The sequence below is a fragment of the Leucopleurus acutus genome (genome assembly GCF_964270905.1).
Source record: "Leucopleurus acutus genome assembly, chromosome: 15".
Classification (NCBI taxonomy): Eukaryota; Metazoa; Chordata; class Mammalia; order Artiodactyla; family Delphinidae; genus Leucopleurus; species Leucopleurus acutus.
In genome coordinates, this window is record NC_139157.1 from 32636288 (window position 1) to 32658707 (window position 22420).

At 41.0% G+C, this 22420-nt stretch overlaps 1 protein-coding gene and 1 long non-coding RNA gene across 4 annotated transcripts in view; both read left to right on the top strand.

Moving 5' to 3' along the window:
• Positions 1-22420, top strand: part of ARHGAP18 (Rho GTPase activating protein 18) — a 139076-nt gene that overhangs the window by 28055 nt on the left and 88601 nt on the right. The gene's annotated exons all lie outside the window — the stretch shown is intronic.
• LOC309972195 lies at positions 3335-10548 on the top strand. Its single transcript, XR_014326790.1, has 2 exons — positions 3335-3648; positions 10514-10548. It is a non-coding gene; the product is annotated as an uncharacterized lncRNA (long non-coding RNA).

A 22420-nucleotide genomic window follows, 5' to 3' on the forward strand; every position in this document is an offset into this window, starting at 1 on the left:
CATCTGCAAACAGTGACAGCTTTACTTCTTCTTTTCCAATTTGGATTCCGTTTATTTCTTTTTCTTCTCTGATTGCTGTGGCTAAAACTTCCAAAACTATGTTGAATAAGAGTAATGAGAGTGGGCAACCTTGTCTTGCTCCTGATCTTAGTGGAACTGGTTTCAGTTTTTCACCATTGAGGATGATGTTGGCTGTGGGTTTGTCATATATGGCCTTTATTATGTTGAGGAAAGTTCCCTCTATGCCTACTTTCTGCAGGGTTTTTATCATAAATGGGTGTTGAATTTTGTCGAAAACCTTCTCTGCATCTATTGAGATGATCATATGGTTTTTCTCCTTCAGTTTCTTAATATGCTCTATCACGCTGATTGATTTGCGTATATTGAAGAATCCTTGCATTCCTGGAATAAACCCCACTTGGTCATGGTGTATGATCCTTTTAATGTGCTGTTGGATTCTGTTTGCTAGTATTTTGTTGAGGAGTTTTGCATCTATGTTCATCAGTGATTTTGGCCTGTAGTTTTCTTTCTTTGTGACATCTTTGTCTGGTTTTGGTATCAGGGTGATGGTGGCCTCATAGAATGAGTTTGGGAGTGTTCCTCCCTCTGCTATATTTTGGAAGACTTTGAGAAGGATGGGTGTTAGCTCTTTCCTAAGTGTTTGATAGAATTTGCCATCTGGTCTTGGGCTTTTGTTTGTTGGAAGATTTTTAACCACAGTTTCCATTTCAGTGCTTGTGATTGGTCTGTTCATATTTTCTATTTCTTCCTGGTTCAGTCTCGGCAGGTTGTGCATTTCTATCAATTTGTCCATTTCTTCCAGGTTGTCCATTTTATTGGCATAGAGTTGCTTGTAGTAATCTCTCATGATCCTTTGTATTTCTGCAGTGTCAGTTGTTAATTCTCCTTTTTCATTTCTAATTCTATTGATTTGAGTCTTCTCCCTTTTTTTCTTGATGAGTCTGGCTAGTGGTTTATCAATTTTGTTTATCTTCTCAAAGAACCAGCTCTTAGTTTTATTGATCTTTGCTGTCATTTCCTTCATTTCTTTTTCATTTATTTCTGATCTGATCTTTATGATTTCTTTCCTTCTGCTAACTTTGGGGTTTTTTTGTTCTTCTTTCTCTAATTGCTTTAGGTGCAAGGTTAGGTTGTTTATTTGAGATGTTTCCTGTTTCTTAAGGTAGGATTGTATTGCTGTAAACTTCCCTCTTAGAACTGTTTTTGCTGCATCCCATAGGTTTTGGGTCGTTGTGTCTCCATTGTCATTTGTTTGTAGGTATTTTTTGATTTCCTCTTAGATTTCTTCAGTGATCACTACGTTATTAAGTAGTGTATTGTTTAGCCTCCATGTGTTTGTATTTTTTACAGATCTTTTCCTGTAATTGATATCTAGTCTCATAGCGTTGTGGTCGGGAAAGATACTTCATACAATTTCAGTTTTCTTAAACTTACCAAGGCTAGATTTGCGACCCAAGATATGATCTATCCTGGAGAATGTTCCATGAGCACTTGAGAAAAATGTGTAGTCTGTTGTTTTTGGATGGAATGTCCTATAAATATCAATTAAGTCCATCTTATTTAATGTATCATTTAAAGCTTGTGTTTCCTTATTTATTTTCATTTTGGATGATCTGTCTATTGGTGAAAGTGGGGTGTTAAAGTCCCCTACTATGATTGTGTTACTATCAATTTCCCCTTTTATCGCTGTTAGTATTTGCCTTATGTGTTGAGGTGCTCCTATGTTGGGTGCATAAACATTTACAATTGTTATATCTTCTTCTTGGATTGATCCCTTGATCATGGTAGTGTCCTTCTTTGTCTCTTGTAATAGTTTTTATTTTAAAGTCTATGTTGTCTGATATGAGAATTGCTACTCTAGCTTTCTTCTGATTTCCATTTGCATGGAATATCTTTTTCTATCCCCTCACTTTCAGTCTGTATGTGTCCCTAGGTCTGAAGTGGGTCTCTTGTAGACAGTATATATACAGGTCTTGTTTTTGTATCCATTCAGCCAGTCTGTGTCTTTTGGTGGGAGCACTTAATCCATTTACATTTAAGGTAATTATCAATATGTATGTTCCTATTCCCATATTCTTAATTGTTTTGGGTTTGTTATTGTAGCTCTTTTCCTTCTCTTGTGTTTCTTGCCTAGAGAAGTTCCTTTAGCATTTGTTGTAAAGGTGGTTTGGTGGTGCTAAACTCTCTCAGCTTTTGCTTGTCTGTAAAGGTTCTAATTTCCCCATCAAATCTGAATGAGATCCTTGCTGGGTAGAGTAATCTTGGTTGTCGGTTTTCCTCCTTCATCACTTTAAATATGTCCTGCCACTCCCTTCTGGCTTGCAGAGTTTCTGCTGAAAGATCAGCTGTTAACCTTATGGGGATTCCCTTGTGTGTTATTTGTTGCTTTTCCCTTGCTGCTTTTAATATGTTTTCTTTGTATTTAATTTTTGACAGTTTGATTAATATGTGTCTTGGCATGTTTCTCCTTGGATTTATCCTGTATGGGACACTCTGTGCTTCCTGGACTTGATTAACTATTTCCTTTCCCATATTAGGGAAGTTTTCAACTATAATCTCTTCAAATATTTTCTCAGTCCCTTTCTCTTTCTCTTCTTCTTCTGGGACCCCTATAATTCGAATGTTGGTGCATTTAATGTTGTCCCAGAGGTCTCTGAGACTGTCCTCCGTTCTTTTCTTCCTTTTTTCTTTATTCTGCTCTGCAGTAGTTATTTCCACTATTTTATCTTCCAGGTCACTTATCCGTTCTTCTGCCTCAGTTATTCTGCTATTGATCCCTTCTAGAGTATTTTTAATTTCATTTATTGTGTTGTTCATCATTGCTTGTTTCCTCTTTAGTTCTTCTAGGTCCTTGGTAAATGTTTCTTGCATTTTCTCTATTCTGTTTCCAAGATTTTGGATCATCCTTACTATCATTATTCTGAATTCTTTTTCAGGTAGACTGCCTATTTCCTCTTCATTTGTTAGGTCTGGTGGGTTTTTACCTTGTGCCTTCATCTGCTGTGTGTTTTTCTGTCCTTTCATTTTGCTTATCTTACTGTGTTTGGGGTCTCCTTTTCTCAGGCTGCAGGTTCATAGTTCCCGTTGTTTTTGGTGTCTGCCCCCAGTGGCTAAGGTTGGTTCAGTGGATTGTATAGATTTCCTGGTGGAGGGACTAGTGCCTGTGTTCCTGTGGATGAGGCTGGATCTTGTCTTTCTGGTGGGCACGTCCACGGCTGGTGGTGTGTTTTGGGGTGTCTGTGGCCTTATTATTATATTAGGCAGCCTCTCTGGTAATGGATGGGGCTGTGTTCCTATCTTGCTAGTTGTTTGGCATAGGGTGTCCAGCACTGTAGCTTGCTGGTCATTGAATGAAGCTGGGTGTTGGAGTTGAGATGGAGATCTCTGGGAGATTTTTGCCATTTGATATTACGTGGACCTGGGAGGTCTGCTGTGGACCAGTGTCCTTAAGTTAGCTCTCCCACCTCAGAGGCACAGCCCTGAAGCCTGCCTGGAGCACCAAGAGACTGTCCTCCACACGGCTCAGAATAAAAGGGAGAAAAAATTAAAAAGAAAGAAAGAAAGAGGATAAAATAAAAATAAAGTAAGATAAAATAAAGGTTATTAAAATAAAAAATAATTATCGGAGTTCCGGGAAGATGGCGGAAGAGTAAGACGCGGAGATCACCTTCCTCTCCACAGATACACCAGAAATACATCTACGCGTGGAACAACTCCTACGGAGCACCTACTGAACGCTGGCAGAAGACCTCAGACCTCCCAAAAGGCAAGGAACCCCCCACGTACCTGGTTAGGGCAAAAGAAAAAACTAAACAGAGACAAAAGAATAGGGACGGGTCCTGCACCAGCGGGAGAGAGCTGTGAAGGAGGAAAAGTGTCCACACACTAGGAGCCCCTTCGCGGGTGGAGACTTCGGGAGGCGGAGTGGGGGAGCTTGGGAGCCGCGGAGGAGAGCACAGCAACAGGGGTGCGGAGGGCAAAGCGGAGAGATTCCAGCGCAGAGGATCGGGCCGACCGGCACTCACCAGCCGAGAGGCTTGTCTGCTCGCCCGCCGGGGCGGGCGGGACTGGGAGCTGAGGCTCCGGCTTTTGTCGGAGCGCCGGGAGAGGACTGAGGTTGGCGGCGTGAACACAGCCTGCAGGGCGTTGGTGCGCCGCGGCTGGCCGGGAGAGAGTCTGGGGAGGGGTCTGGACCTGCCGAAGAGGCAAGAGACTTTTACGTCCCTCTTTGTTTCCTGGTGCACGAGGAGGGGGGATTGGGAACGCTCCTTGGGAGAGCTCCGGAGACGGGCGCGAGCCGCGGCTAAGAGTGCGGAGCCCAGAGACGGACATGGGACGCTAAGGCCGCTGCTGCCGCCGCCAGGAGGCCTGTGTGCGAGCGCAGGTCACTAGCCACACGCCCTTCCGGGGAGCCTGTGCAGCCCGCCGCTGCAGGGGTCCCGGGATCCGGGGACGGCTCCCCCGGGAGAGCGCACGGCGCGCCTCAGGCTGCAGCGTCACGCCGGCCTCTGCCGCTGCAGGCCCGCCCTGCACTCCGTGACCCTCCCTACCCCCCGGCCTGGGTGAGCCAGAGCCTCCGAATCAGCGGCTCCTTTAACCCCGTCCTGTCTGAGCAAAGAACAGACGCCCTCCGGCGACCTACACGCACAGGCGGGGCCAAATCCAAAGCTGAGCCCCTGGGAGCTGTGAGAACAAAGAAGAGAAAGGGAAATCTCTTCCAGCAGCCTCAGAAGCAGCGGATTAAAGCTCCACAATCAACTTGATATACCCTGCATCTGTGGAATACCTGAATAGACAACGAATCATCCCAAATTAAGGAGCCCTGTGGATGAAAGGCTCTTGGTGCTGCAGCCAGGACTCAGTGCTGTGCCTCTGAGGTGGGAGAGCCAACTTCAGGACACTGGTCCACAAGAGGCCTCCCAGCTGCACATAATATCAAACAGCAAAAATCTCCGAGAGATCTGCATCTCAACGCCAGCACCCAGCTTCACTCAACGACCAGCAAGCTACAGTGCTGGACATCCTATGCCAAACAACTAGCAAGACAGGAACACAACCCCACCCATTAGCAGAGAGGCTGCCCAAAATCATAATAAGTCTACAGACACCCCAAAACACACCACCAGACGTGGACCTGCCCACCAGAAAGACAAGATCCAGCCTCATACACCAGAACACAGGCACTAGTACCCTCCACCAGGAAGCCTACACAACCCACTGAACCAACCTTAGCCACTGGGGACAGACTCAAAAAACAACAGGAACTACGAACCTTCAGCCTGCAAAAAAAAAAAAAAAAGGAGACCCCAAACACAGTAAGATAAGCAAAATGAAAAGACAGAAAAACACACAGCAGATGAAGGAGCAAGATAAAAACCCACCAGACCTAACAAATGAAGAGGAAATAGGCAGTCTACCTGAAAAAGAATTCAGAATAATGATAGTAAGGTTGATCCGAAATCTTGGAGATAGAATGGACAATAGAATGGACAAATTGCAAGAATCAGTTAACAAGGACCTAGAAAAACTAAAGATGAAACAAGCAACGATGAACAACACAATAAATGAAATTAAAAGTACTCTAGATGGGATCAATAGCAGAATAACTGAGGCAGAAGAACGGATAAGTGACCTGGAAGATAAAATAGTGGAAATAACTACTGCAGAGCAGAATAAAGAAAAAAGAATGAAAAGAACTGAGGACAGTCTCAGAGACCTCTGGGACAACATTAAACGCACCAACATTCGAATTATAGGGGTTCCAGAAGAAGAAGAGAAAAAGAAAGGGACTGAGAAAATATTTGAAGAGATTATAGTTGAAAACTTCCCTAATATGGGAAAGGAAATAGTTAATCAAGTCCAGGAAGCACAGAGAGTCCCATACAGGATAAATCCAAGGAGAAATACGCCAAGACACATATTAATCAAACTGTCAAAAATTAAATACAAAGAAAACATATTAAAAGCAGCAAGGGAAAAACAACAAATAACACACAAGGGAATCCCCATAAGGTTAACAGCTGATCTTTCAGCAGAAACTCTGCAAGCCAGAAGGGAGTGGCAGGACATATTGAAAGTGTTGAAGGAGAAAAACCTGCAACCAAGATTACTCTACCCAGCAAGGATCTCATTCAGATTTGATGGAGAAATTAAAACCTTTACAGACAAGCAAAAGCTGAGAGAGTTCAGCACCACCAAACCAGCTCTACAACAACTGCTAAAGGAACTTCTCTAGGCAAGAAACACAAAAGAAGGAAAGGACCTACAATAACAAACCCAAAACAATGAAGAAAATGGGAATAGGAACACACATATCGATAATTACCTTAAATGTAAATGGACTAAATGCTCCCACCAAAAGACACAGATTGGCTGAATGGATACAAAAACAAGACCCATATATTTGCTGTCTACAAGAGACCCACTTCAGACCTAGAGACACATACAGACTGAAAGTAAGGGGATGGAAAAAGGTATTTCATGCAAGTGGAAACCAAAAGAAAGCTGGAGTAGCAATTCTCATATCAGACAAAATAGACTTTAAAACAAAGACTATTAGAAGAGACAAAGAAGGACACTACATAATGATCAAGGGATCAATCCAAGAGGAAGATATAACAATTGTAAATATTTATGCACCCAACATAGGTGCACCTCAATACATAAGGCAAATACTGACAACCATAAAAGGGGAAATCGACAGTAACACATTCATAGTAGGGGACTTTAACACCCCACTTTCACCAATGGACAGATCATCCAAAATGAAAATAAATAAGGAAACACAAGCTTTAAATGATACATTAAACGAGATGGAGTTAATTGATATTTATAGGACATTCCATCCAAAAACAACAGAATACACATTTTTCTCAAGTGCTCATGGAACATTCTCCAGGATAGATCATATCTTGGGTCACAAATCAAGCCTTGGTAAATTTAAGAAAATTGAAATTGTATCAAGTATCTTTTCTGACCACAACGCCATGAGACTAGATATCAATTACAGGAAAAGATCTGTAAAAAATACAAACACATGGAGGCTAAACAATACACTACTTAATAATGAAGATATCACTGAAGAAATCAAAGACGAAATCAAAAAATACCTAGAAACAAATGACAATGGAGACACAACGACCCAAAACCTGTGGGATGCAGCAAAAGCAGTTCTAAGGGGGAAGTTTATAGCAATACAAGCCCACCTTAAGAAGCAGGAAGCATCTCGAATAAACAACCTAACCTTGCACCTCAAGCAATTAGAGAAAGAAGAACAAAAAAACCCCAAAGCTAGCAGAAGGAAAGAAATCATAAAAATCAGATCAGAAATAAATGAAAAAGAAATGAAGGAAACAATAGCAAAGATCAATAAAACTAAAAGCTGGTTCTTTGAGAAGATAAACAAAATAGATAAACCACTAGCCAGACTCATCAAGAAAAAAAGGGAGAAGACCCAAATCAATAGAATTAGAAATGAAAAAGAAGAGGTAACAACTGACACTGCAGAAATAAAAGAGATCATGAGAGATTACTACAAGCAACTCTATGCCAATAAAATGGACAATCTGGAAGAAATGGACAAATTCTTAGAAAGGCACAACCTGCCAAGACTGAATCAGGAAGAAATAGAAAATATGAACAGACCAATCACAAGCACTGAAATTGAAACTGTGATTAAAAACCTTCCAACAAAGAAAAGCCCAGGATCAGATGGCTTCACAGGCGAATTCTATCAAACATTTAGAGAAGAGCTAACACCTATCCTTCTCAAACTCTTCCAAAATATAGCAGAGGGAGGAACACTCCCAAACTCCTTCTACGAGGCCACCATCACCTTGATACCAAAACCAGACAAGGATGTCACAAAGAAAGAAAACTACAGGCCAATATCACTGATGAACATAGATGCAAAACTCCTCAACAAAATACTAGCAAACAGAATCCAACAGCACATTAAAAAGATCATACACCATGATCAAGTGGGGTTTATTCCAGGAATGCAAGGATTCTTCAATATACGCAAATCTATCAATGTGATAAACCATATTAACAAATTGAAGGAGAAAAACCATATGATCATCTCAATAGATGCAGAGAAAGCTTTTGACAAAATTCAACACCCATTTATGATAAAAACCCTGCAGAAAGTAGGCATAGAGGGAACTTTCCTCAACATAATAAAGGCCATATATGACAAGCCCACAGCAAACATCATCCTCAATGGTGAAAAACTGAAAGCATTTCCACTAAGATCAGGAACAAGACAAGGTTGCCCACTCTCACCACTCTTATTCAACATAGTTTTGGAAGTTTTAGCCACAGCAATCAGAGAAGAAAAGGAAATAAAAGGAATCCAAATCGGAAAAGAAGAAGTAAAGCTGTCACTGTTTGCAGATGACATGATCCTATACATAGAGAACCCTAAAGATGCTACCAGAAAACTACTAGAGCTAATCAATGAATTTGGTAAAGTGGCAGGATACAAAATTAATGCACAGAAATCTCTGGCATTCCTATATACTAATGATGAAAAATCTGAAAGTGAAATCAAGAAAACACTCCCATTTACCATTGCAACAAAAAGAATAAAATATCTAGGAATAAACCTACCTAAGGAGACAAAAGATCTGTATGCAGAAAATTATAAGACACTGATGAAAGAAATTAAAGATGATACAAATAGATGGAGAGATATACCATGTTCTTGGATTGGAAGAATCAACATTGTGAAAATGACTCTACTACCGAAAGCAATCTATAGATTCAATGCAATCCCTATCAAACTACCACTGGCATTTTTCACAGAACTAGAACAAAAAATTTTGCAATTTGTATGGAAACACAAAAGACCCCGAATAGCCAAAGCAATCTTGAGAACGAAAGAAGGAACTGGAGGAATCAGGCTCCCAGACTTCAGACTATACTACAAAGCTACAGTTATCAAGACAGTATGGTACTGGCACAAAAACAGAAATATAGATCAATGGAACAGGATAGAAAGCCCAGAGATAAACCCACGCACATATGGTCACCTTATCTTTGACAAAGGAGGCAGAAATGTACAGTGGAGAAAGGACAGCCTATTCAATAAGTGGTGCTGGGAAAACTGGACAGCTACCTGTAAAAGTATGAAATTAGATCACTCCTTAACACCGTACACAAAAATAAGCTCAAAATGGATTAAAGACCTAAATGTAAGGCCAGAAACTATCAAACTCTTAGAGGAAAACATAGGCAGAACACTCTATGACATAAATCACAGCAAGGTCCTTTTTGACCCACCTCCTAGAGAAATGGAAATAAAAACAAGAGTAAACAAATGGGACCTAATGAAACTTAAAAGCTTTTGCGCAGCAAAGGAAACCATAAAGAAGACCAAAAGACAACCCTCAGAATGGGAGAAAATATTTGCAAATGAAGCAACTGACAAAGGATTGATCTCCAAAATTTATAAGCAGCTCATGCAGCTTAATAACAAAAAAACAAACAACCCAATCCAAAAATGGGCAGAAGACCTAAATAGACATTTCTCCAAAGAAGATATACAGAGTGCCAACAAACACATGAAAGAATGCTCAACATCACTAATCATGAGAGAAATGCAAATCAAAACTACAATGAGATATCATCTCACACCAGTCAGAATGGCCATCATCAAAAAATCTAGAAACAATAAATGCTGGAGAGGGTGTGGAGAAAAGGGAACCCTCTTACACTGTTGGTGGGAATGTAAATTGATACAGCCACTGTGGAGAACAGTATGGAGGTTCCTTAAAAAGCTACAAATAGAACTACCATATGACCCAGCAATCCCACTACTGGGCATATACCCTGAGAAAACCATAATTCAAAAAGAGTCATGTACCAAAATGTTCATTGCAGCTCTATTTACAATAGCCCGGAGATGGAAACAACCTAAGTGTCCATCATCGGATGAATGGATAAAGAAGATGTGGCACATATATACAATGGAATATTACTCAGCCATAAAAAGAGACGAAATTGAGCTATTTGTAATGAGGTGGATAGACCTAGAGTCTGTCATACAGAGTGAAGTAAGTCAGAAAGAGAGAGACAAATACCGTATGCTAACACATATATATGGAATTAAAAAAAAAATGTCATGAAAAACCTAGGGGTGAAACAGGAATAAAGACACAGACTTACTAGAGAATGGACTTGAGGCTATGGGGAGGGGGAAGGGTAAACGGTGACAAAGCGAGAGAGAGGCATGGACATATATACACTACCAAACGTAAGGTAGATAGCTAGTGGGAAGCAGCCGCATAGCACAGGGAGATCAGCTCGGTGCTTTGTGACCGCCTGGAGGGGTGGGATGGGGAGGGTGGGAGGGAGGGAGACGCAGGCGGGGGGAGATATGGGAATATATGTATATATATGACTGATTCATTTTGTTGTGAAGCTGAAACTAACATACCATTGTAAAGCAATTATACTCCAATAAAGATGTTAAAAAAAAATAATTATCAAGAAAAACATTTTAAAAAGTAAGAACAAACAAACAAAACCAACGGACAGAATGCTAGGACAAATGGTGAAAGGAAAGCTATACAGACAGAATCTCACACAGAAGCATACACACTCACAAAAAGAGGAAAAGGGGAAAAAATAATCCAACTTGCTCCCGAGGTCCACCTCCTCAATTTGGGATGATTCGTTTTCTATTCACATATTCCACAGATGCAGAGTACTTGAGGTTGATTGTGGAGATTTAATCCGCTGCTCCTGTGGCTGCTGGGAGAGATTTCCCTTTCTCTTCTTTGTTCGCACAGCTCCCGGGTTTCAGCTTTGGATTTGGCCCCGCCTCTGCGTGTAGGTCGCCTGAGGGCGTCTGTTCTTCGGTCAGACAGGACGGGGTTAAAGGAGTAGCTGATTCGGGGGCTCTGGCTCACTTAGGCCAGGGGGAGGGAGGGGCACGGAGTGCGGGGCGAGCCTTTGGTGGCAGAGGCCGGCGTGACGTTGCACCAGCCTGAGACGCGCCGTGTGTTCTCCCGGGGGAGTTTTCCCTGGATCATGGGACCCTGGCGGTGGCGGGCTGCACAGGCTCCCCGGAAGGGAGGTGTGGATAGTGACCTGTGCTGGCACACAGGCTTCTTGGTGGCGGCAGCAGCAGCCTTGGCGTCTCATGCCCGTCTCTGGGGTCCGCGCTTTTGGCCGCGGCTTGCGCCCGTCTCTGGAGCTCCTTTAAGCAGAACTCTTAATCCCCTCTCCTCGCGCACCAGGAAGCAAAGAGGCAAGAAAAAGTCTCTTGTCTCTTTGGCAGCTCCAGACTTTTCCCGGACTCCCTCCCGGCTAGTCGTGGCGCACTAACCCTTTCAGGCTATGTTCACGCCGCCAACCCCAGTCATCTCCCTGGGATCCGACCTCCAAAGCCCGAGCCTCAGCTCCCAGCCCACGCCTGTCCCGGCGGGTGAGCAGACAAGCCTCTCGGGCTGGTGAGTGCTGGTCGGCACCGATCCTCTGTCCGGGAATCTCTCCGCTTTGCCCTCCGCACCCCTGTTGCTGTGCTCTCCTCCGTGGCTCCGAAGCTTCCCCCTCTGCCACACGCAGTCTCCGCCCACGAAGGGGCTTCCTAGTGTGTGGAAACCTTTCCTCATTCACAGCTCCCTCCCACTGGTGCAGGTCCTGTCCCTATTCTTTTGTCTCTGTTTATTCTTTTTTTGTTTGCCCTACCCAGGTACGTGGGGGAGTTTCTTGCCTTTTGGGAGGTCTGAGGTCTTCTGCCACCGTTCAGTGGGTGTTGTATAGGAGCAGTTCCACGTGTAGATGTATTTCTGATGTATCTGTGGGGAGGAGGGTGATCTCTGCGTCCTACTCTTCCGCCATCTTCTCCTGTCTCTGAAATTTTTTCTTTTAATATTTATTTATTTGGTTGCACCAGGTCTTAGTTGTGGCACGTGGGCTCCTTAGTTGCAGCAGGCAGTCTCCTTAGTTGTGGCACGTGGGCTCCTTAGTTGTGGCATGCATGTGGGATCTAGTTCCCTGATCAGGGACTGAACCGGGGCCCCCTGCATTGGGAGTGTGGAGTCTTAACCACTGTGCCACCCGGGAAGTCCCAGGAATATGTGAATCTTAATCTGTGAATCTTATTTAGGAAAAGGGTCTTTGGAGATGCAATTAAGTGAAGGATCTTGAGATGGGAGATTATCCCAGATTATTCATTTGGACTCCAAATGCAATCACAATCATCCTTATGAAAGACAGAGGGAGATTTCATACACACACACACACACACACACACACACACACACACACACACACACGGCATGTGAAAATGGAGGCAGAGATTGGAGTCAACAAGGCCACGAGCAAAGGAATGCTTGTCCCAACAGATGCTGCAAGAGGGGAGGAATGGATCCCCTAGAGGCTCTGGTGGGAGTTCGTCTCCATTGACACCTTGACCCCAGTGATCCTGATTTTGAACTTCTAGCCTCTAGAATTATGAGAGAGTAAATTGCTATTACTGTAAGCCACCAAGTTTGTAGTAATTAGCAGCCACAAGAAATAATACAGTAGGGAAAGGACGTATAAATGAAATGGAAAGCAACTCGGTCAGGACTATACCATCAAATTTAATTTTTAGAAAGGATCCGCTTTTATTACTTATGCAGAATATACACTTTGAATGCAAACCTGGTCTAGTTTATTTTAATCCTGCTCATCAGATTAGCTTTGCAAAAGCAATGCCCTAATTGTGTCATGCTTGCTTGTCTGTATTCCCAACATGACTATCAATTTGGGATCCTGTTTGGCTTGTTTATAATTATTTCCACATTGCTTGACACATAGTAGTTTCTTAGTAAATATTTTCCAAATGAGTACATGCTTAAGTATGAGTATCTTTCTAATTAGGGCTCCAGTCTGCTTTTCCGGCTATATTTCTCCACCTCCCTCCCTCTCTCCTTCTCTTTCTCTTTCTCTCTCTCTCTCTCTCTCTCTCTCTGTCTCTCTCTCTCTCTCTCGCTACGTGTGTGTGTGTGTGTTGTGTGTATTCTTACCAGGAAAAAAAAAAAGCAAGTTGGGGAGATATAAATAATGAATAATAACTACAGTTTTCCTTATGAATAATAACTGTCCAGTTGACAGATGGCACTGGAATAGACTGATTGTACAATATTAATTGGAACATTTTGTTTCATCTTTAGGAGAAGGAGGCAAATTAAGACAAATCAAATGTATATTAAGGATTTATTTTTAAAATATACTTTAAAGTATATTTTTAATACCAGTATAGGTAAAACCCCACGTATCCTATGCCTGCAGCGTTCTGCAGAAGCAGTGCATGTTCAGAATAATGGCAGTGAGGCACTGTTCTTTCAAAGATAGGATGGTTTTAAAACATTTAAAAATAAACAAAGGTTTAGAGTAAAACTGTTGTACTAAGTTGAAATTAAAAATTCACTTGGTGAATTCTGAAACATTGCCCATCATCTGAAAGTAGTTTTCTGCTTATAAATTGTTGAATTTCATACTCAGGACCACATCCTGTCTAAGATGATCAAGTGGACTAGATGATTGATTTTGTTTCCTCAAATTTTATTGCAAAATATTTAAGCACTTAGAACTGTTTTTTTTTTTTTTTTTTTTTTTTGCGGTACACGGGCTTCTCACCGCCATGGCCTCTCCCGTTGCGGAGCACAGGCTCCGGACACGCAGGCTCAGCAGCCATGGCCCACGGGCCCAGCTGCTCTGCGGCATGTGGGATCTTCCCGGACTGGGGCATGAACCCGTATCCCCTGCATTGGCAGGCGGACTCCCAACCACTGCACCACCAGGGAAGCCCTAGAACTGTTTTAAAATGGATTAGGATACACGTAAGTCTTACATCCGGATTCAAAGTTTTAATTTAAAAAAGTTTAAAATTCCAAAGCTCAGGCCACACTCCAGACTAATTAAATCTCAATCCCTGGATGGCTCAGAGACGCCAGTAATTTTTTTTTTTAAGCTCCCAGGTGATTCCAATGTGCAGACAAGTTTGAAAACTACTGTAAGATAATTATAGTCTAATATATGATCTACATTAAGGTTTCCACAGTATTTCCCTGGATGCCCTGTATAGCTGTTTTTGTTTCTTAACTATGATGTATTTGGTTGCAGTGTCTCTGCAAGGACAGGAATTTTTGTCTGTGCTGTTCATTGTATCCCCAGTGCCTGGAAGAAAGACTGGGCAGAATAGGTCATTGAGAAATATTTGTAGATTTCATGAGCTTAATCCGTGGCTCCTGTGTCTGGCTGGGCATCCGTTGAGTGTGTTGTATATGACGGAGTGATGTCTTTACCTGTCTGGTTTGCTTGAGCAAAAATGTGTCACACTGGATTTAGAAAAAGATTAATGGACCCATCTGGGTCCCTGGGGTTCAGTGGGGCACAGTTTGAAAAAAACCCCAGCTGCCCCTCCCTCAGGGTGAGTTCATGTTCTTGTATGCACATTATCACCTTTCTTTCTTTCTTTTTATTATTTTCCTGTACCAATGGGTTTAATTCATCTTTGTGAAAACTTGAAGCCAACATGGTAAAGAAAACATGGATGGCACTCAGTACACAAGTTTTATTTTTGACCTTTCAGCTATTGCTACCTTGCATTCCCTTTTCCCTTCACACATTAAAATTACTCATAAGTTTGATGGTGGTAGTATTACTGTGTGGGAAGCTTAAATTCTGGCTGATGGTAAAAGTGGTGAAATTTGGAAGCGTAGGTTTTTGCAAGGACAAGGAAAACGTGATGATACTTGGAAGAAGCTACTTGTGAATGGCATTAATAACAGACAAGAAGATCGGGGATGTGTGTCCAGGGAAAAAGCCAGTGAACATTTTAATGTACTCCTAGTGGTAACAAAATTCTAAGAAATATTTTAACCGTTGTTATTTTGTGTCTGCCATGGAGTATTCCCCAAGCATCAATGTTCAATTTTAGGACAGCTCCGGGAGTTTGACAAATAGCACACCAAAGTCTAATCTAACCAAGAGGTAGAATCTAACTGGCTTGAAAATGGTACCTTATTTCTTTTAGAGCCAGAATTCTAAGTTGTCATGCTTCATGAAAGTAAGAGTTCACCAAACCGCCTAAAACTAGCTACTCATAATCATAAGCAAGTATGATTTTTATGAACAACACCAAAAAATCAGTGAAGACTATATGTCAACAAAAGTAACTTTATTTAAACTTGACCTTTGGCACTAGGACCCTGGCACTCTCTTAATTTGCAGTTTTATTTTATTTTATTTTATCTTTTGGCCATAACTCGCGGCACATGGGAATCTTAGTTCCCCGACCATGGACTGAACCCACACCCTCTGCAGTGGAAGTGCGTAGTCTTAATCACTGGACCGCCAGGGAAGTCCCTTAATTTGCAGTTTTAGATCTGGCCTTGTGATTTACTTAATTTAGGTTCAACGATATAAAAATTCAATGGTGTTATTCTCTCTGAATATCCTGTTTTCCTTTTTTTGTTTTTTGGAAAAATGTATACGCAACTCTTCATCTGTTTTCAGATAAATCACTGATTCTTAGATAATTGTCGAGAATAATACTTTTACCTTGTAATCACAGATTTTTGTGTTTAAGGGAATTCAAGTGTCATTTGGTCTAAACTCTTTCTTTTACACATGAGGAGATGGAGGTCAGGAGAGGTAAACCCACAGCCAGCTGGTGGTGGAACCAATAACAGAACCTAGAATCACTGATGGATGTTCAGTGGATGCTGAAGGTTTCCAGCTGATGGTGGAAGGAACAGAGCCTGGAATCCCTGATGAACTTTGTTAAGTGCCTGCTGCAAGCACTTTGTTTTCCATGCGTTTGAAAGAGTATTATTGCAACAATCTAATATTGAAGTGCTACAAAGTGTAGCATTTATACATGGATGGGTAGAATGTTTTCATTCCGTCTTCATGAAAGATGGAAAAGGAGCGTTTTTAGCGTGAGCTCTAACAGAGTTGCTAAGGGTATGGAAACTCATAAACCATGCAGTGTGCATGGCACACACACCCCTTCTTAGAGGGTCATTGGTTGGTTTTGGATAGTTTGGTGGTTTCATTTACTTGTGAAAATTCAATGACTAATACCTTTAGCTATGTTTAATGGATTACCCAGTGATGTAGGTGCTCTGGTGTTATTTGACCTGTTGCCCCCTCTGCAGTTCATGGGGGTCATTTAACCTTTATGAGTGGTCAGAAAGCAAAAGTAACAGTCCTTACCACTTTCACTTGTACGAAGACATTGACTGCGTTTGCCACAGATTTATTACTTTCCTGTCTACTACCAGGACACTGACCAACTGCGTCAGATGTGAGGACGCTTGGCCACATCTGCTCTCCCCGTTCTCTCCCACTTTTCTCACCATTCTGTAGCTTCTTCTGGAAGAGAGCCAGGAAAGGGTCAGAGTTGAGTACTTGATGTTCTAGGTCAAGTGCTTGATCCCAATGACACTAACCAGGGTTTTTTCAGTGGCTCTGCTTTACGTTTTCTGCAGAAATAAGAGCTGGCATTTAAACTGATCCCTGGCCACTTATTGGTCAGTCCTTCCACGGGATACAGTTGCTCCTCCGGTTGTTGGCAGGCATGAGCAGAGTGGGGTGGAGTAGGGCGATGTGAGGTGACTCTTGGTTGAAGGTGGAGTGGGAGTTGGGCTGGAATGGAGAGCTGTTTGATTGGCAGCACAGGCAGGCAAGGGACAGAGGGAGGGGAATTGATTACATGCCTCGTCCAAGGAACAAGGGGTGGGGAAAAGCAATTGAGTCTCTGCTTCTTATTCTTTCTGAAATACTTTCTCATATCTCTTATGGCTTTGAACCAAGGCTGTTTCCTTGGTTATAGATTGATTTCTGAGAAGTAGGACAGAGGGCAGGTGACTGTGCTATAAGAGATGCTCCAGAGAGAGATGCCGGTCTTTTTAGATGTCTATGTAAATACTTGTGTGGATTTTCTAGATTATAACACCAGATATCGGAATGCCAAAGCTGCTCGAACAGCCATTCTCATGGTAGATGTGGAAAATGAATTCCAGAGGAATGTATCTGGTTAGTGTCAGACTGAACTAACCTTCCTATTGCCACTCAGCCTCTTACTTAGAGGTTGTAAGGTAAAGGCGTTAGCCACCCGAGTGAGCCGAAGGTGGATTGCCTGGCGTCCAGATCCCGCTCTCCAACCTATGGTGTCATCTTGTCAAGTTACTTATCCACTTTGTCCCTCTGTTTCTCAACTGGCAAATCAGTAGCTAAGGCTGTTGTGAGGAGTAAATGCACAAACACCAGTGCAGATGTTTAAACAAGTTCCTGGCTGATGGTGATGGCTCAGTGAGTGCGAGCTACTGGGATTGTTGTTACTGTTATTCCTTATTGGCTATTTGACTCTCTTACTAGCAATTTTGTCACCATTTGAAAAATGAAAAGTAGAAGCGACATCTTATGAAAATAAAACTTATGAATTATTTATAGATTCAGTTGGCCACACATAATATGTGATAATGAGCTGATGTTATAAACAAAAAGGATTCATAGTTTAGGTCTTAGGCAGTGCCTCTACTGAGGGCCAACAATGTGTGTCTGTGTGTGTGTGTGTGTATATATATATATACACACACACACACACACACATATGTATGTATGTATATATACATATATAAATACATATATTTAAGAAAAACATATTTTCTTCATTTAGGCATGTTATAGAGAAATGTCAATATTATTCTTTTGTAATTTCCTAGAACCATAAAACTTAAAAACTTAAACAGATACTTTGTTCGCATTCTCTGCTCCCTTGATTTACAAGTAAGGAAGTAGGCCAGAGACAGAAGTGCCGTATTCACGATTACATAGTTAATAATACAGGCAGGCAGTTTCTGGCCTCTCTCCTTTAAGTCGTAGACTTGTGTATACAGATCTTCACGTGTATCACTTGCCTAGCTAATATCTTACACTGCTTCAATATTGGATGGTTGTAATAATGAGAATTTTACTGAACACTTTTCATGGAGATAAAAATAGTTAATTGAAATTTTTAGACAGTTTATAAAATACTTCAATAAGGTATATTTCCTTAATGATGAAAGAGGAGTTAAAAGCCTGAGGCAGAGTTGGGAACAAGCTAAAAACAGACTAGTGACTAACAGCTTTTTCAAAGAGAGGAGTGTGTGTGTGTGTGTGTGTGTGTGTGTGTGTGTGTGTGTGTGAATTACTCTATCATTTTAGAGATTAGGATACTTATCCAGTATCTTTGAAACCTTTCCCTATTTTGTCGTTCAGGTGAATGGCTTTGGGAGAATATCTGCTTCCTTTTTTCCACATTTTGATTGTGTTTAAAATAGAGTATAAAGTAACTTCAAAGGAGAGAAGTTTTTCAAAGGATAGAAACATCAGATTTTCAAGGCTGGTGAATTGCATTCAGTACAGTAGTGTGTACCTGCAGGTGTGAAATGAGTTAGTATTCTGGATTCTGACTCTGGTCTTCTCTTCAGATACCATTAAAAAGAGTCAAAGATAACATTAAAAAGAGTCAACTGGTGGTACATTAATGTAATGAAGCAGATAGTAAAAATAAGTGTATGAAAAGAATGTAAATAATCTAATCTGGTGATTTAAGACATTTACCACCCAAAAGTGAATTTACCACCTAAATGATTGAGGACTGAGAAATTGCAAGACGACAGATAACATGAGCTTGAAGACTGTGAATCATTGCTGACTAATTAACAATAGTTAAGGCATGTAAGGCACACTTCAGAAGTGTAAGAAATGATTGCAAATGAAATATTGTGATTTTTAGTTACTCTGTCCTTTTATATAGTCATAAAATAAAAATGAAAACCACTTGTAAAGTAAACCTGATTTGAAACCGAAATGCTATAAAACTTAAAAATCTTCATTTGAGATGTTTATTTGGTGGCCCCATTTAAGGCTTTTTGGCAAGGCTAGAAAGCAAACTGGAGATGGTTATTGACTGAAAAAAACCTGAAATGACCAAGGGGAATAGGAACTGGATATTTGCATTAAATTTCCATTTAGTATGAAAATATGTTGCCAATAAAATATTTCCATTTTTAAGTACTGAATGAATGACAGTATGAAGCATAGTAGAATTATCCTTCTAACATTTGTCCAAAAGCATGTTTTTCAATATTATCAAAAGCATGTTTGTAAATATTATCAAATTACTCACTGGGCAGGAAGGGAGAGACCTGAGTTGCAGCCTTGTCTGTAACCAGTTACATGACCAGAGACTCTTCCCTTGCTTCTCTGAATTTCAGTTCCTTCATCTGTAAAGTAAAATGATTTGGCTAGGTCATCTAAAGATTTCTTTCATCTCTGTAAATCTATCATTGTTAATAATTTGAGAATTCAAAGATCAATGTGGGCCAAGAGCTTGAAAGCTTTGTTGAGGATATTAACAGGGACCAGATTTTGGAGGAAAGATAAAACTTGGTTTTTCAGAAAGAAGGCAGTCCACTTGGACATGCAGCATGAACAGAGACGTGATTGGAAGGGGCATCTTCATAATTTACTGCCTGATTATTATAAAAGCAGAATAGGTGGATTGAATCAGGGATTGACTCAGCAGATTTGGAGCAGCCATTTAAAGAACTTTTTAAGCAGCTAGAAGAAACTACATTGAATAGAATTATATTGTAGCTGATGAATATGAAATAACACAGGTCTGCTTAGATATGGAATTTAACATACTTACACTTCTGTGCAGCAAGGATTAAGGACAAAGCTGACAGTGGGGCATTAAACCAAGACTTAACAGATGTATGATGGGCAGTGCTGAGGGAGCAGTGTCGAAAGTGTTCTGGTTGCTGAGAGAATGAGGTGTGTGGACAGAGGGACTGACATAATGGGCTGGTTGGGAACTGGAAGGTCCCAAAGACAGTCAGGAGGTTGGTTATGGTCCAAGAAGGGGAACACTGGGCATGTTCCTTGTGATATGAGTTAATAAGGCTCAGACTGTGACCATGCTAATGAGACTTGATGTGCAGTGGGAAAAAGTCAGCATACACTATTTAGGAAGAATGCAAGAGGTGTGGGGTCAGAGTAACACAGATGTTTCAATTCTAAGGGTGATGATTGCAGAGGGCAGGGGTGAAAAATCTGAGCTAGGACTGGCAGGGGCAGGGGTTTTGTGTGTGTGTGTGCATGTGTGTGTTGATTATGAGTCTCATTTCTTTTTTTTTTTTGAATTTTTTCTTATTAGTCATCAGTTTTATACACATCAGTGTATACATGTCAATACCAATCTCCCAATTCATCCCACCACCCCCCCCCCCCCGCCGCCGCTTTCCCCCCTTGGTGTCCATACGTTTGTTCTCTACATCTGTGTCTATTTCTGCCCTGCAAACTGGATCATCTGTACCATTTTTCTAGGTTCCACATGTATGTGTTAATATACGATGTTTGTTTTTCTCTTTCTGACTTACTTCACTCTGACAGTCTCTAGATGCATCCACGTCTCTACAAATGACCCAAGTTTGTTCCTGTTTATGGCTGAGTAATATTCCATTGTGTATATATACCACATCTTCTTTATCCATTCATCTGTTGATGGGCATTTAGGTCGCTTCCATGTCCTGGCTATTGTAAATAGTGCTGCAATGAACATTGGGGTGCATGTGTCTTTTTAAATTATGGTTTTCTCTGGGTATATGCCCAGTAGTGGGATTTCTGGGTCATATTGTAATTCTATTTTTAGTTTTCTAAGGAACCTTCATACTGTTCTCCATAGTGGCTGTATCAATTTACATTCCCACCAACAGTGCAAGAAGGTTCCCTTTTCTCCACACCCTCTCTAGCATTTGTTGTTTGTAGATTTTCCGATGATGCCCATTCTGACTGGTGTGAGGTGATACCTCATTGTAGTTTTGATTTGCATTTCTCTAATAATTAGTGATGTTGAGCAGCTTTTCATGTGCATCTTGGCCATCTGTATGTCTTCTTTGGAAAAATGTCTGTTTAGGTCTTCTGCCTATTTTTAGATTGGGTTGTTTGTTTTTTTGATATTGAGCTGCATGACCTGTTTATATATTTTGGAGATTAACCCTTTGTCTGATGATTCATTTGCAAATATTTTCTCCAATTCTGAGGGCTGTCTTTTCGTCTTGTTTATGGTTTTCTTTGCTATGCAAAAGCTTTGAAGTTTCATTAGGTCCCATTTGTTTATTTTTATTTCCATTACTCTGGGAGGTGGATCACAAAAGATCTTGCTGTGATTTATGTCAAAGAGTGTTCTTCCTGTGTTTTCCTCTAAGAGTTTTATAGTGCCCGGTCTTACATTTAGGTCTGTAATCCATTTTGAGTTTATTTTTGTGTATGGTGTTAGGGAGTGTAGCTGTCCAGTTTTCCCAGCACCATTTATTGAAGAGACTGTCTTTTCTCCATTGTATATCCTTGCCTCCTTTGTAAATGGGAGTGTTTCCTTAGTTTCTCTTTCAGATTTTTCATCATTAGTGTATAGGAATACAAGAGATTTCTGTGCATTAATTTTGTATCCTGCAACTTTACCAAATTCATTGACTAGCTCTAGTAGTTTTCTGGTGTCATCTTTAGGATTCTGTATGTATAGTATCGTGTCATCTGCAAACAGTGACAGCTTTACTTCTTCTTTCCCAATTTGTATTCCTTTTATTTCTTTTCTTCTCTGATTGCCGTGGCTAGGACTTCCAAAGCTATGCTGAATAATAGTGGTGAGAGTGGACATCCTTGTCTCGTTCCTGATCTTAGAGGAAATGCTTTCAGTTTTTCACCATTGAGAATGATGTTTGCTGTGGGTTTGTCGTATATGGCCTTTATTATGTTGAGGTAGGTTCCCTCTATGCCCACTTTCTGGAGAGTTTTTATCATAAATGGGTGTTGAATTTTGTCAAAAGCTTTTTCTGCATCTGTTGAGATGATCATATGGTTTTTATTCTTCCATTTGTTAATATGGTGTATCACATTGATTGGTTTGCATATATTGAAGAATCCTTGCATCTCTGGGATAAATCCCTCTTGATCATGGTGTATGATCCTTTTAATGTGCTGTTGCATTCTGTTTGCTAGTATTTTGTTGAGGATTTTTGCATCTATATTCATCAGTGATATTGGTCTGTAATTTTCTTTTTCTGTAGTATCTTTGTCTGGTTTTGGTATTAGGGTGATGGTGGCCTTATAGAATGAGTTTGGGAGTTTCCCTTCCTCTTCAGTTTTTGGAAGAGTTTGAGAAGGATGGGTGTTAGCTCGTCTCTAAATGTTTGATAGAATTCACCTGTGAAGCCATCTGGTCCTGGACTTTTGTTAGTTGGAAGATTTTTAATCACAGTTTCAATTTCATTACTTGTGATTGGTCTGTTCATCTTTTCTGTTTCTTCCTGGTTAAGTCTTGGAAGGTTATACCTTTCTAAGAATTTGT